This window comes from Alligator mississippiensis, chromosome 1, assembly GCF_030867095.1.
Source record: "Alligator mississippiensis isolate rAllMis1 chromosome 1, rAllMis1, whole genome shotgun sequence".
NCBI classification, from domain to species: Eukaryota; Metazoa; Chordata; order Crocodylia; family Alligatoridae; genus Alligator; species Alligator mississippiensis.
In genome coordinates, this window is record NC_081824.1 from 312,297,794 (window position 1) to 312,314,213 (window position 16,420).

Below are 16,420 nucleotides of genomic sequence, written 5' to 3' on the forward strand. Positions count from 1 at the left end.
AGCTGCAGCGAGTGTTAGTAAAAGGTTGCTAACCCCTAATATACAGGGATAACTGCATGTTTCCTAGTGAAATTTTAAAGATAGATCAGACTTGTTTGTGCAGTGTGTGTGTGTGTGTGTGTGTGTGTGTGTCCAAGCGCGCACATACCATGCCTCTTATGCGTACACCATGGTCCAAAGGATCAGTGGTTGGTTTTATATACATCATGGTATGCGTGTAAGAGGTCTACGACCATCACACCAAGACCTTCAATGAGTATGCCTACTCAAGGGTATGGAGGAGCATAGGTTGCCCATGACCTACCATCCCCATTTTAGACCATTGAGACAGAATCTAAAGGCCAGACCAAGTCCAGATGTTCAGTGCCTCAATGCCTATAGTGTCTGCCAGGAAACAACAGATAAGAACTTCTGGTGACTGCCTAATGCCTCAGCAAGGGTGCATTTCTGTCCCTTAGCCTTTCTACAAGGCAGTGGAAGCTAGGGCTTTGGGGTGCCCTATACCCGCCTTGCTCTGGAGGTTACAAGATTATAGTGTGTTATAGAAGCTACTCTGCCACGTATAGCCCCACTACATTGTCACAAGGCCCTCCAGTCAGATGCAGTTTATGGTCATACCCAGGATTGTTTGTGCAATAATTATATAGCAACTCACTTCTAATGGAAGAGATACTATGCTGTAATTGTTAATTAGTGTATGTGTGTGTGTGTGTGTGTGTGTGTGTACACATACACACACACACACTTTTAAATGGATGTTTGATGCCAATAGAAATCTCTTAAAATGTATAGCAAGGAGCAACAGCAATTATCTGAACTTTAATGTGAAAATATTACCAGCAATAAATTTATTTCCTGAGGATGATTAAAAATCATTAGGTATCTGCTTGTGTTTCTTAATTTCTGAGGAATTTATTTCCCCATAACATCTGGTATTCCCCTCCTTTCTCTTCCGTATCCCGCTCCCCCCACCCTAATATTAAGTCTGAGAACTAAACTTTATCCAAATCACATTTTATTGCTGAAACATTGCTTCCCATTTTCAATCTAGATGCCATTTAACATTCCTACTGATACTACCTGCCATACATTTATGTTAGTTGGGACAGATTACCAGGGAGATAGAGGAGACAGCATTAATACTCTGGCTTGGTGTTATATTCTCATTATGTAAAACAATGTAAAACACAGAACTCATAGAAATATATTTCCGCTTTTAGCAATGTTTATTTTAGCTTTAGATTAGCAGGACTTTTTTTTTTTTTTAATTGAAGTATGTAGAAATTCAGGGGGGATTTTAAAAGGAATATATGTAAAGTCAGTCAGAAACTCCTAACTGAAATGCAATTGGAACTAGATGCATACCTCTCTCAGGAACCTTTGAAAATCCCAGGCCCCAATCTGTTCATAGACTCAGAGGTCATGTCCAGATGAGTGCAGCTATGCAGTATGTGGCTCTGCAGACACGTCTGAGGCATCACGTACCGCACATTCAGCTGTTCTCTACACTGCAAGGGGGCAGTGTGTGTGTGTGTGTGTGTGTGTGTGGGGTGACCCCAAAATATCCACACACACAAAAAAAGAAAACAAAAAAACCCACGCAAAAAACAAGAACAGAAAAAGCAGAGAGGCATACATGAGGGCAGTGTGCACCTCTCAAAACTGGAGCCTGGCTGGCTAGAGCTACACTCTGGCTGCTCGGCAGCTCTGAGCAGCAGGATCGGTGCTGCTGCAGCCCCAGGAGGCCCCCAGAACCCCAGATATGGCTGCTGGGACCAACTATGCTGGCCCCAGCTTCCCCTACCCTACCAGGGGTAACCTGCTGCACACCAGAGGGCATGTGGCATAAACTTTCCCAGGGACAACTAGTGGTGGCACAAGGTGTGCTGCTTCTAGTTGTCCCTAAGGAACCAAATGACCATTTTTGGATGTGGCCAAAAATTTGGAAAAGACCAAGGCTACAAACTGACATCCAAATCCATTGTCCAGGATCAATCCTTAAAAGTACTAATAATTTATCCTGGGGCATCGTAAAGTACATCTCAATAGTTATCCTGGGATTGCATCACTGAATCAATGGCAGAAAAGTAGCAGTGCATTCACTAAACCCTAGTTAGGATGGTGATGTGTGTACACAAGCCAATCCTGGAATATTTTTGTTCTAAGATAAACAGGCACAGCTTGTCCAGGGATAGATGCAACATCTGTACCTAGCTCAAGTGTCATCTAGTACATCCTCCTACAGCAGCAGTTCCCAACCTCAGATCATGACCCAAATGAGGGTTGCGGGGGCAATGTCAGCAGTGCCACACACAAATGACAAGTCGTACTGCATGACAGGAGCTCCCCTGCCCCTGGGCCGCCATCGCCGCCCTCTACTCCCAGCAGCTGGTTGTGTCAAAGAATGGTTGGGAACCACTGTCCTATAGAGATTAAAAGATTAACTATTCCTAAGCGTCCCCCCTCATCTAAGTCTTTTTTTTTAAACCCCCTAAAAGAGAAGTTTCAACAGCTTCCTTATGTAGGTAGACTTAACAATCAGCCTTCTGTTCTTACAGTTCAGAAGTTTATTTGTTTTTCATCTGAGACTTAATGTAAATCTATTTTTTCCCCTGCTCAAAAAATGATCACTTGATGCTGACTCTTAAACCAGTTATTGCCTTGTTGCCAACCTCCCATGTTTGGGAAAGGTCAGTGAGTAGGTGATTGCCCTACAGTCCTAGGCAAATATGGATGCTGTCTGCTTTCTGGACTTAAATCAGTCTGGCTTTCATCTTGGATACAGCACAGAGAATGTGCTTGTGGCCTTAGTTAGTTATCTTTAGCAGGGGAAATCGTGCCTTGCAGATCTTACTAGATCTTTCAGCAGCTTTTGATACAGGTGGCCATGAGGTGCTAGAAAAGAGCTTACATGAAAGATCTAAATTGTTTTGGTCATTCTTAGCAGGGAGGTCTCCAAAAGTGGTGATGGGCAACTACATGTCATCCTCTCAGGAACTTCCCTAGGTGGTCCATAGTTTTACATTGTACTTTGTATCTTTCTAATAATTTTAAAGAACGTTACCTAAGAAGTATTGTATCTTCCTAAGTATAGGAGAAAACAGTAGTATCACCAATCAGAGTTAAGACAGTTGTCACAAAACCAGATTGGGGGTACCTCCAGAGTCCCGGTTTCTCCCCACTGGCCTGCTGCTTGTCCCAAGAAACAGACAAGGTTTGCCCTTAGTTATCACTCTTTATCCCCACAAGCCTCAGCTCCACTGCCCTTATACTAGAGCTCACAGCTGCAGCAAAGGAATCTCTGCCAGGTCTAAGTGGTTTACCTTTGGGTTATGAAAGAATGTTTAGGCCCCGCTTCCTGTAGAATAAGTAGCCTTGGATATCAGTTTCCCTGAGATCACTTTACCACAGGTAAGTAGTAAAAAGACAAAACAATAAAAAAAAGGATTTATTATACAGGAGAGAAGAACAACACAAGACAAGCTGACTGTAAGGTTCAATACAGAACAAAAATATAAGGTCATTTTTTAACCCTCTCACCTGACTCCAATCTAGCAGTCCTGAGAGTCCTGCTACTGTTTCCAGAGAAAAGGCCTTCCTGCTGATCCTGTGAGCCCTGACCACTGGGGACTTGGGCACGGTCCAAAGCCTAAGATCCAAAGACCCCAGCTACCTAATAGATATACCTTAAAATATCCCTAAGCCAAATCCACTCCTGCATCACCATCGTCCTAATTGCTCATGGGTCTCAGACTTCTCTAGAAATTGCTTTCTTTGGGACATCTGGCATTCCACTGGCTAATGAGCCATTTCTCCTAGATGCATTTGCTATTGTATGGTTGTTTCCCCGTTGCAATAATGGGTGCCAATCCCACCAATGGCTACTTCTGACTGAAACTGGGATTGGCAATTGTTTTTGCCCTAGAACAAAATGGCAAGAGATACGACCAGTTTTCTCTATACCTTTTTCTTAAAGTATTCATACCTTAGTTTGTTTGACTAAACCATACCCAATATCATAATATTCATATATAAAAATAATAAAGACAGCATAATAATCTATACAGTGATAAAAGCAACACACATGGATGCAGGATAATGTGGGCTTTCAATGAGACCACACATGCCATATGAGTACAACAAACACAAGAAAATCTGCATTACATCCCATGAACACCCCAAGATTGGGTGGGGCTGGTGACAAAACTGACAAAACCTAAATACTAATTATTATACTTCTAAAGAAAGAGCTCTCAAACTCACAATAAATCTATTTCAGTTGTTGATCAAAGGCTTTTATAAAGGATGTCAATAAAGTTAGAATTTGTGGTAGAACCCCCTTATAACCTTAGTGTCCTTAGGAGAGTGAATTTTATTGAATGATGCTTTACTCTGTTTGAGTTCCGTGTTGCTTTTATAATACCCCAAATGCACCAAGGTAAAGAAAATGCTAGTCTATATTTCAACATCAAGCTACAGATTTGAAACTTTTTGATCCATGATTATTTAACATTTCCTTTGGGGCTGCTTAGTTCAATGTTTAATTCCCCTTCTATCTTTCTGCCTACTTTATTCTCTCTACCCCTCATTCCATTTATTAAAGGTGTTTTTTAAAGAAAGCTGACAAAACTGAAGGGTCATGCTATAAACTGAAGTTTTACCAGTTCAAGGGTCATTGAAGTCATAATATAATGCTAACAACACAGAAAGTATAATTTGGAAGGTATAAACAGTGGCTGAGATCTGAAGATTGTTCACATTGCTGAAGAAATAATGTTTATGACATCCAGTGTATGAGCATAGTGTATTTATCACATTCAGTGTCAGAATAGTACTTTTAATATCCCAACATCAAGCAAAGTTTTATTTTGCAATTTTGCTTCCACTAATCTTCAGAGAGTACATAAGTGACACCACTTATAATGTATTGACCTGAAGAGTTGGGGCAATTAGAAAGATAGCAGACTTTAGCTATCCCCCCCCACCCCCTTGGAAAAATAAAAAAAAATATTCTTATTACTATAATGGCCAGAAGTCCCAATCAGGATCCAGATCTAGTTATACTAAGAGAAGTTCAAATACACCCCATTATTATATGTCTGATCTGAAAGTTTTAGCCAATGGCTCCTGGCAGATGTTACATTTATAGCACAATTAACATTTTAATATTGCCATACATCATAACATGCCACATATCTCCACGTTTCAGGAATGTATTATGTGACAAGATGTCAAACAGGCCAGAAATCTGTTCTACTTTTAATGTAGAGCAGCTTTGTGGCTTGTTTGTATCATGTCCTAATTTGAATGTGTGGCAAGCAGCATCAGGCTACGAAGTGTGACTTTAAATATTCCTACATTGGGAAACTCTGGGCTTCTGCCTGTGTAAAATCATTTAAGCCATGATGTGCAGCCTGATTCTGGGTCCATAGCAAGGTCAAATAGGAAGCCAGGCCCCTAGTGCAAAGTTGCATGCACCCTGGTTCAGGCTAGGGCACATACAGGTAGGAATCAGGAAGCTCCCAGTCTCCAGCTGCACACGTGCCAGTCTGTCCCAGGGTACTTGCAACAGGACTGAAAAGCTACCCACTCCACAGCTACATACTTCCACTGGAAACTGGGACCCAGGGATCTCCTCATTTTATACTTGAAGACAGCCCTGGGGACCTACAGCTGCTCCTCATCCATTGAAAGGCATGCCAGTTTTACCTGCCTTGAAGAACCAGGTTCCCCATGCCAGACTCCTTGTTATGCAGCCATGCACTTAGGATCTGAGGAATTTTATCCTCAATCCCAAAAACTGCTCATCCAGCCATGCACGTCTGACATAGCAGAATACAAGATTTTTGGGATTGAGAAAAATATTCCTCAAATCTCAATTGCAAGATCATTAGGGGCTTATATGAATAGCAGATAAGAAATTGAAAGCAAATCAAGTTTATTTCATTTTTTTCATGGTACTTTTTGGCTATTATGGTAGACCTGGAAATGATGATGTCTGTTTTTGATTGAATTTTAATTCAGTTTTTAAAAGCATTATTGTAGCACTTGAGAAAGTGCTACAATTGTTATTAATATCTAGATTTTGTGAATGTTTTAACCTGTACTGTAATGATAAGTCAAGGTGACAAGTCACGTGTTAGACCCTTTATGAACAGAACAAAGATGGCCCTTGAACCACAGAGCTTACAGCAGACGGAGACAGACAAAGAAGCATAAGGAAAAAACATACAGCATTGCTCTCAGTATGGTAAGTAATAGTCTCAGCATATAAGCAGTTTTACTTTGGATGCTGACAGAAAAAATTATGTTGAGTCAAAAGGTGGAGCACATCAGCTGTTATGCATAACTGTTTCATATGTCAAACTTCTTCCACAGTTAATGGAACCAGTGCAGTTTATGTCAAATGAAATAAATGGTGAAGTACCACGGAAGAGTGGACACATTACAGTTATTGTGGATCAGGTGATGTGTAATAAGTCTTCATTCTCCTCCTTTAACTCTGTATAAATTGTTTATTTGTCCACAGCACTTTGTCAGTTTATTTTATATGCACCCCAACAAAGGAGAGTGTTTAAGAGGATTTATAATATGGATATAATATAATTAGTTTTGCAGGTACTTATAGCAAGTTATTTTCAAGTACCATTATAGAAAATGCAAAGCTACTTGTCTAAAAATTAAACAAATGTGTGGTAGAAGCTGACATCACTGGAGTATTGAAGGTGGGAGTAAAAAACTTAATACTGGATTGGAGATATGAAAGAAGGGTGGTGTAAGACTTGAAGGACTTTGAAAGTTAAGATAGTTAACTTACATTTCACATGACCAAGAAGCAGAAGACTCTGGAGAGATGCAAAGAAAGATATAACATGGTGAAGGTAACAAACAGGGAAAATATACTGTACAGCAGCAGTCTCCATTAATATGAGAGGCAGGATCACATTTGCCAAGGCCAAAGAAAAAGATATTGCAATAATCAAGGCATGAGATGAAGACAGCCTGGATGAACTTTAATTTTGCAGATGGATAGACAATGCTGTATCTTATAGATGTTACACACTAAATCTGCAAGACCAAGACGTAATTTAGATGCAAGAAGCAAAGTTCTTAGTAGATGATGACTCTGGGATTAAAGATTTGAAGTATAGGAAGGAAGACAGCATTGCCTATAGTAATTGAGAAAGGAGGTAATGGAGAAGTTTTAAATAAGGGCAGGATTAAGAGATATTTTTAAGTCATGTTGACCTTGAGCTTGACATCCATGAAAAGATGTCAGAGGAACAGGCCTAGATTAAGTTTGGATGAAAAGTAACATCTCTCTAAATAGAGACGTAATCCTCTGAGTTGCCATAGAAATACAAGAATATATAAGTTCAGTTTTTGTTCACATATGAAGCAGAATCCTGAAAAAAAAAGAAAGAAAAGGAAAGGAGGACCCTCTGAAGAACATACTGTATCACTAAATTCATGAGAGGGGTGGGAGGAGCACCAAGAGAGGACAGTCACAGATACAAAGACAGGGCAATATTTCATAATGATTATAGCTGACCATGTCAAACGAAACATGTATATTTATCAATTGTATCTGACATCTTTCACATAAAATTAACAGCAAAACTTGAAATTGCTGTCTCTGTCTGCTGATTCCATGAAGTCTCTGACACTTCTTCCTTTTCTGGGCTATAAAAATTGTACTTGGGTTTAAGAATTCTATTTTACAGTGTGTGTGCATAGCTATTCATTAGTTTGTGGCAGATAAAAAGGATGTCATAGTACCTCAAATGTTATTACAGTTGTGGAAGAAATGTTAGATCAGGGCTTGAAGCTGGAACATTCAGATTCAGAGCTGGATTTGTAACATCATAATGTTCTTGTTCTGATACAATGGGAGTCTTTACAAGAGTTCATTTGGATAATCTTGATCTTAATTTTGCCTAATTTTGCTATTTTAGCTTTTATCTTTGACCCAGCATGTAAATTATATGGGCACGTTGTATATTTTTGGAATAGATACCTGCACTAGAGACAGGCTCAATACCCTGCAAAGAGGGCGCCAAGTGTATGCATTGTACTATGTAACCACTGGAATGCTTTCTGCTTCAGGCAGTCAAAGTGGTTTGTACAGGTTAGTACTGAGCCACAGAAGCATGTCCGCAGGTACTCCTATTTATAAGGTGTTATTTTCAGACCCAATGCTGTAGGTGGTGCAGAGGGAGGCAGGACAATGGATCCACATGATATCTGCCCCTATATTTCTTTTTAGAGGGAGAAGTTCAGCTTGTAGATCTAAAATTATGGCAGCTGTAATTTTGTGGGCCACAATGCATGAAAAGGTTGTTTCTGATCTCCCCCTATAGCTAAATAAACTCTCATCCCATAAGCTATATTGGCCAACAAAATATTTCCCCTTATGCACTATTCTTTTTTAGCATTTTGTGCCGAGTGCCATGTATCATCCTTACTTAGAGTAATACATTTATACTGCTCTGGTAGCAAAAAACTGTTATTCATATGGTATGTGCTTTTTATACCAAGTCTGAACACTATTAAGGAGAAATCAAATGTATTTTTCCATTTGTAGTAGTAGTAGACAACTGTTGATCCTTCTGGATTATGGTCTATGCCTGAGAGAACCCAGAACTTCAACACCTACACCTAGGCAGGAGTATGGAGGCAGGGAGGTTACCCAGACCCTCTACCCTGTTTTAGACCACTGAAACAGCATCTAAAGACCAGACTGAATATGGATGTTCAGGGCCTTGATGGCTGGAGTTATATGCATGTCCAGGAATCAAACCCAGTTCTCCCACATGGCAGACAAGGAACCACTGAACCACAATAGCGGCTTGAGATGACCTGTTAATATCTAGAATCTGCAAACATGGAAGACAATAACATTCCCCGAGTTCTCCCTGACGCAATTTTTCCAACTGTTTAGTTGGTCTAATAAAAGATATCACATTTACACAAAGAACCTTGTCCTCCTTGATGCAGTTATTTTCAAATCCAGGAAAACTTTTGAAATAAAATTGTTTCAAACTGAGCACCATTTTGTATACTGCTGTGCTGCAGTCTGTAAGTAACCATAGCTCCCATAAGGGTTATCAGTGCCTTAATTACTGCTTTCCCATCAAACGGCTCATTCTTTTTCAGGAATAAACATTCGGGGGGGGGGGGGGGGGAATCCAAACACACATCTTTACTCCTGTTTGAGTTACTTAACTTAAGTAGTTAAGTCTTCTACAAACATCAAAAGGATTCCTGGCCTATTAAAAAAAGACCTGATTGATCTGATACTGAAGTTACTGTCAGAGTTCCCCTTTTTCTCAGCTACCTTTTAAATGTGAAGCCAGAAAAGCTTCACAAAAAGGATTAATTTTGTTTATTAAAACTCACAGCATGTTGCTGAATGCAACATATAGCGCATTATAAAAAAAATATAGCACAGAGCACTTTTGTAATGGCATCCAAAAATCAATAGTGTAATATTTCGCTAACCCTGAAGATTATGAAGTGGGGAAACTGATGGGATTAAACCCTCACTGTACAGCATATGGCATATTATTTTCCAAACATAGCAGAGGAAATAAATTGAATGAGGCATGTCAGTATTAATCCCATGATCTGCACATGCCCTCCATCCCTAACAGTTACCTTGTTTCCACTTTTCAGAGTTGATTTTGTTAGTGGTAGTGAAAGAAGGACTCTGTTTATAATTGCAGAGATTGAATATTCAAAATTAATTGCAGGTTTTGTAATTAATTTGGACTCTTTACATGATGATATATGTTCTCTAGATGATATGACATTTGGCATTATAGAAGTGGTGTTTGTTAGCTACTCCATCGTTACGATAGCACTGAGATTTGCACTTAAAGCAGGATTAAAATCCTTCTATTTCACACTTCATTGATTAAATTTAGTTACCAGATTTAACACAATAAATCATCAGAGCAAAACTGAACTTTGCTTTTTGGGGGGAAAATATTTACATGCTCTTACAGAGGAAAGTGGAATAATAAAACTGAACCCTTTTGGATTCCCCCATCACTCAAAAATCACAAAGCTCTTTGGCTTTCACAATAGTTAAAGTGACCAGGTACTGTGGACACAGACATGCACGTAATCAATTCTGATTTAATTTAGCTCCAGAAAGAGAAGTATTGAAATTACCTAGCCCCAACAGCTGCTCTCTTTTTTCCAGCTCAACCCCTTAGCCTATCAATGCTTCATTTGCATTACAGGTGCAATAAGTAGATACAATACCACTTGTAAAACACTGAAGAGATGAAAACAGATTTTCCCTCTAAATGTATTTTTTTTTCCTTATTTTTCCTTTTAAAAATAAAACACCTTGGAAATTTCATACCAGAATTACTATAGAGCAGGGGTGAGAAAATACCTGGTTATTTGCTTTTGGTTTAGCTAATAAACTAAAAATAATAAATACATAGAGCTTGTCATTGGCCATGATACTTTTGTTTTTTCTTATGAAAATGAGAACAAAAAAAAATTGTTTTTCTTTCAGTCCATATAGAATATTGCACTGAATCCAAAATGAAATGCTTGGGTATCGCACGTGAATAGCTAGATTTATGAGACTTGTCCCCATAGTAACTTTCTCCTACCAAATATCTCAAAGGACATGGGAGACCCTGGTTTAATTCCCTTTCCTGCTAAAAGAATTTTAACCCATTTGCCCCACTTCACAGAGAAAATGCCCAATAAAATGCTGATGTGGCCTAGGAGTCTGAAGGCCTGAAATTCCCAGCCATGACACAGGCCACATTGTGAAGTACCCTGGAGTCACAGAAACTGAAACACTCGGCAGTGGCTGGTAAAGATCACTAGTATTTCAGCAAACTGCTTCCTAGCAACTCCAAGCACATATTTCTTTATAGAAAAAATTATCTCTTTGTTTTTTCCATTTCCAAAATGAAATGCTGTATAATTTCATTTCCACAAACATTTTTTAGTGTTTACATTTTCATCCAAATTCAGGATAAAAAGTTCAGAGAATAAAAGAGAAGTAGGGCTGGAAGGGACCTCCACAAGTCACCTAGTTCAATGGCTTGCCTGAGGCAGGCTCATCCCTATCCAAACCCTCCTATGCAAAGCTATTGTCTTTCCTAGCAAAACTAAACAGTCAACCCTGACACAATACAAGACCTAGCACCCTAACCTATCACAGGTAAAGCAGAAAGACCAGGGAAGCTTGTGCTGCTGCTGTAAAGGTTGTTAATATACACTAAAGCGATCCCAGGTAGAGGGCCATGACCCCAACTACCTAGAGCGGCAAAAACAGTTCATACCAATCTGCTCATGGGGTATGCTTCCTTCCTGACCTCAAAATATGTTGATCAATCTGACCTTGCGCAGGGGTGCAAAACACCCTAGCCAGGAATCTCCAGGTTTTAGTCCTAGCAAGAGTACTGGCACACCCCAATCAAAATCCCCAGCCTTAGCTACAGACAATGCCTTTCATAGTTTCATAGTTGTTAGGGGCTGGAAGGGACCTTTGAGGAAGCTGTTAAAAACCCTTAACACACACAGCAGCAGGGTAGAACTCTACATGGCAACCAAAATTAACCTAGGTGTGGAAATGTTAACTGAGGTGAATACGTGCATAGATACACCTAGATCATCCCCAACCAGTGGCGGTCCACTCTGCAGCAGAAAAGAAAAGAGGTTTTTTCCCCCTTCTTTATGGCAGCCCTTTAACTATTTGATGACTGCTATCATGTCCCCTCTTAAATGCCTTTTCTGCAAGCTGAACTTGCCTACCTCTTTCAGCCTCTCCTTATAAGACTTGCCTTCCAAGCCCTTTATCATTTTTGTTGCCCACATCTGGACTGTCTCTGACTTCTGCATGTCCTTATTTAAATGTGGAGCTGAAAACTTCATGCAGTACTCTAGAGGAGGCCTAACCAGTGCTGAGTAGAGGCACTACCACCTCCTGCATCTTGTACCTCATGTTTCTATTGATGAATCCTAAAACTGCATTCAACTTTTGTGCAGCTGCAACACAGTGTAGACTCATATTGGGTCTGTGATCTACCAAGATTTCCAAATCCTTCTACACAATGCTGTCAATCCAGCCAGGTGTCACCCATTTTGTATTTATATTTTTGATTATTCCTCACATGTCCCAAACTTGATAATTATTCCAGGACAAAAAATTAGTTTCCTTGCTACCGCTGTTCATCAACCTCAAAAAACAAGACAGAAAAAAATGGTTGGATAAGAAACAGCATTTCAGAGTTCAGTAGTACCTTACCAATGCAGGTAACATTACAGTTAAAGTTGCAACCTTAATTTTCCCAATTTGTGCATGAGCTATACAGTGCCTATCATTTAATTCTATGACTATACACTATTTTTAAAGTAATATAGTATTTTATGAAGAACTGTAGTAATCTGAAGCGCACATAGCATTCAGTAATGTCTTCAATAAAAGCTCTCAGTTCAAGTGCCTATATACATATATGCACAGAGAGAGAGAGAGAGAGAGAGAGTGCACGTACACACACATAGACACTCACTGAATTAGGAAACAGAACTATTAAAAAAAAAAAATGATTAGTGATTTCGGTCCCCAACTCTGACATACCTGAAAGGGCACCTGATTTTAAAAAGGAAAATCCTCTGATGATCAGGGCCTACTGATGTATCTCAAATCTTGAAATGTCAGAGCTGCTAGTCCCTTTTGCAAATATAGGACATTTTATAACAGTGAAATGTTGTTATTTTAATCTACAGTAATGATGACATCATAGAGAATTATAACCAATTGATAGAAAAAAGCAGCATCAGTATCTGGAATGTTAGAATTAAATATACTATCACCATGCAGACACTAATGGAAATGAATGTTTGATGAGAAAATAAATGAGATGCTGAGCATTTTATTAGGAACATTTAGCAAGAAATGTCCACAGCTGTCTAATTTTGATTTTAAACATGAAAAAAAAAATCTTTTAACCTGACAATAGATAATTCTCAATGTCAAAGTGAATTAAAGAGACACAGACATCCTACAGAGCTTGGAGAAGAGTGACAAAAATGGAAAATGTTGCATGAAGCAACATAATCCTACACATAAAAAATATATGATATGCATGAGTTAAAATAACAATGATGTGGAAATAAGAAATAATGTGGCAGGCTGGATGCTGGGCTCACCAGGTGCCCAGATTGTTAGGTTGAGCCCGAAGGGCTCAGACTCCACTGGTGGAGGCATTTTTTTCCTTCCCCACCAATCAGGGGAAGGTATCACTGCCCTGACCCAGGGTCAAAGTGAAAGAGGGGACCTGAAAGGGAACTAAGCCCTCAGGCTTCCTCATTAGTCCATTCCCAATCTGGTGCGAAGCCTCCAGAGAGAATAAAAGCCCACATGCCAAGCACATGGGCAGCTTTGACAAGGGACAACCAAGACGAGGACTGCAAACAAGCTGGTAGAGCTGATCAGTGGGGTGGAGCTATTGCCCCAGAAGCACCCTGAAGATGCTTCTGGGGAAGGAGAAGCAGTGGGTGGCTACATCCCAGCCACCATGGAAGTAGCATGGCAATGGTGCATGGGATGGTGCACAGAGGGTCTGGAGGCAGCATGGGTCCCCAACCCTGCACGAGGTAGGAGCCCAGCCCCTTCAGTGCACAGAGCAGTGCATGGGGTTTGGTGCACAGAGCTGAAGGGATGCTGTGGCTGCATTAGGCAGTGTGGATCCCCAACCCTGCACAAGGCAGAAGCCCTCAGTGCACAGGTCAATGCAGAGGGCTGGTAGAGCTAAAAAGGCTGTGGTGGCTGCATGATGCAGCACAGGTTCCCAGCCTTGCACAAGGAGAAGCCCTTGGCACACAGGTTGATGTACAGGGCTGGGAAGGGTCCGGAGAGTGGATGGGACCTCAGCAGCTGCACAAGGCAGCACAGGTCCCCAACCCTGCATGAGGCAGTAGACCTCAGTGCATGGGTTGGTGCACAGGGGAGACCTGACAGGACTCTGGGACTGCAGGAGGCAGCCTGAGTTCCCAACCCTGCAAGCAGCAGGGGTACCATGGTGCATACATTGATGCATGCAGCCAAAGCAGAGCTGAAAGGACTCCATGGCTGCATGAGGCAGCACAAGCCTGGATCCCTGCAGGAGGCAGAGACCAGTAGGCCTTAGTAGCTGAACAGGGCAGCTGGGGCCTCTCCACTGTGAGCAGTGGCTGGGCAAAGACACAGGTTCCCACAAGGCGAGAGTTTTGACCAGCCCACCCAGATAGAGACGAGCCAAATTCCATCGGAGGGCCAAGGAGCCGTGAGTGCCCAGGTAGGGGATCAGGGTCCCCCCAGGGAAAGAGGCAATGGTCTCCACAGGGGAGGAGTGGCCCCGGTATTCAGGGGAGGTTGTGTCCCCCAAGTCCAGCCTGTCCAGGAAGCTAGGGGCAATAAGCATAGTCCCTTAGGGGTGATTTGTTTTCCCCTTGGTATTACTCCTCCATGTGGGGTGATTACTGTGCCATTACTGATTTTGAATTATAACTGTTAAGGTTTATGTAAACAGTTAAAGTTGCCCAGGTCCCTATGTATATATGTGGGGTGGGCCTTAAGCTGTATCCTTTACTGTGAAGTTATTTAATTCAATATTGTATTGTAAGATGTTTATGTATTGCCTTGTTCTGTCTATTGATTGTTGAGCTGCTAAAATACTGCAGAGAGTCTTGTGATTATCACTTTGGATTCAAAGGGTTGCTATGCCCAGGTGTGGGTTTGTATTGCTGTAACATTATTCATGTATGTTCTAACCTTTGTTTATTGATTGCTGAGTTCTATTTAGTGAACCACTGTTTAACCTGGTGCCACTAGTTATTTGTTCCCCCACCTGCAGCCTCCGAGGCCTGGGAGTGAGGGCTATACCCCAATAAGAAGACTCCTGGGAGCCCAGGCTTACATTGATAAAGCACCTGTTTGTTATATCCACTTATTCCTGCTCATGTATATGAATAACAAGACTTACCTGCCTTAGGTGGTATAAATTTGTATATAGTTCTGGGATATATTTGTGTATATGCTTAATAATTTCTATGGGTCCTGTAAATAAAGTTCTGTAAATAGTTAAATTTTACTGAGTGACCACAGTATGCTCCGCTCTGCTCTGCAGGGAAGGACAGTGAATTGGACTAGGCCAAGCAGCTATGCTCTCATAGCACACACATCCCAGAATATAAGAGGGGGTACCAACTGTGTACCACCCAAGTTACAATAGGAACAGTTGTTTAGATGATGTAGGAGATACATTATTCTGAAGTGTTTGTATGAATCAAAGCCTTTTTTTTTTAATTAAAGAACATTCCAAGAAAATATAGCCCAGTTACTAGGACTATATAATAAAAAGAAAGGCACACTGATCATGGAGGTCCCTAACCCCACGTTCTGTCAGGCAACTATATCGTCTAATCCCATTCATAAATCCATCAAGCTCTGGCTTTGAAATAGTGACATTCTGACAATACATCACCATAATTTCCTCTTAGCTGCAACTAGCAGTTTTGAAAAGCCATCTTACCTCCTTTCTGATAGAAAGCAGGATTGAAAAACATTCCAGAATTCTATTTCCAGAAAAAAAAAAAATCTATGTCCTCAAAATTGCAATGGAATGGACATTACCAAAGGTGGATCCGGAGGGAGGAGCAGTGTGGTACCTTGTGTTAATTCTTGCTTCTCCCAGGCTAGGGATAGAAATTACACATAAACTGGTTTAAGTAATCAGAAACTGGTTTAAACCTGTAACAGAACAGATGTTCAGTGCACGTAAACCAATTTGAAAATGGCTGAAACCAGTATGAGATAAACCTGGTTGAATGTAGTATCAGACTTAACTGATTTGGCTCAAACAGGTTTATGCAATGTCTGTCCCAGACCCCTTGCTGGTTTAAGATAAACCAGAGTCCCTCAGCATCCCCACATGCTCTTGGGCTGGACGGGGCTCTCTGCTCCACAGCAGGGCTGGCCCTTCTCCTCTGTATCTACTTGGCTTCTCCATGCTAAACAGGGATTATACCCCCTACCCACCCCAGTCCCCCTGCCTTAGCAGACACTTCAGCATTAGCTAGCAGACCACATGCTGGCTACAGGCCGTGCTGAGACAAAGGCAGACAGGCTTTTTGGAGCTAATCAATGGTAGCTTAATGTCCTTCCTTGGAAACACTGTTTGAAAAGAGCTGTTTGCTCCCCTCCATCTCCCTCACCACTCTCTGCTAAGCACAAATTCCCCCTCCCCTTTGCCTTCGTATTAGCCAGCAGACCACATGTTGAGTCTGTACTGAATCAACAGATAGCTGGTAATGTGTCTCTGTTTTCTTAATAGGGCAATAAACACTGAGATAAGGGTGATAAAAACTGTTATCAGCTCTCCCCTCCCCTCCCCTCCCCCCCCCC

The 16,420-nt window shown here is 41.0% G+C and overlaps 1 protein-coding gene across 3 annotated transcripts in view; it reads right to left on the bottom strand.

Annotated features, from left to right (window-relative positions):
* IL1RAPL1 (interleukin 1 receptor accessory protein like 1) overlaps positions 1 to 16,420 on the bottom strand; it is a 1,380,155-nt gene that overhangs the window by 664,599 nt on the left and 699,136 nt on the right. The gene's annotated exons all lie outside the window — the stretch shown is intronic.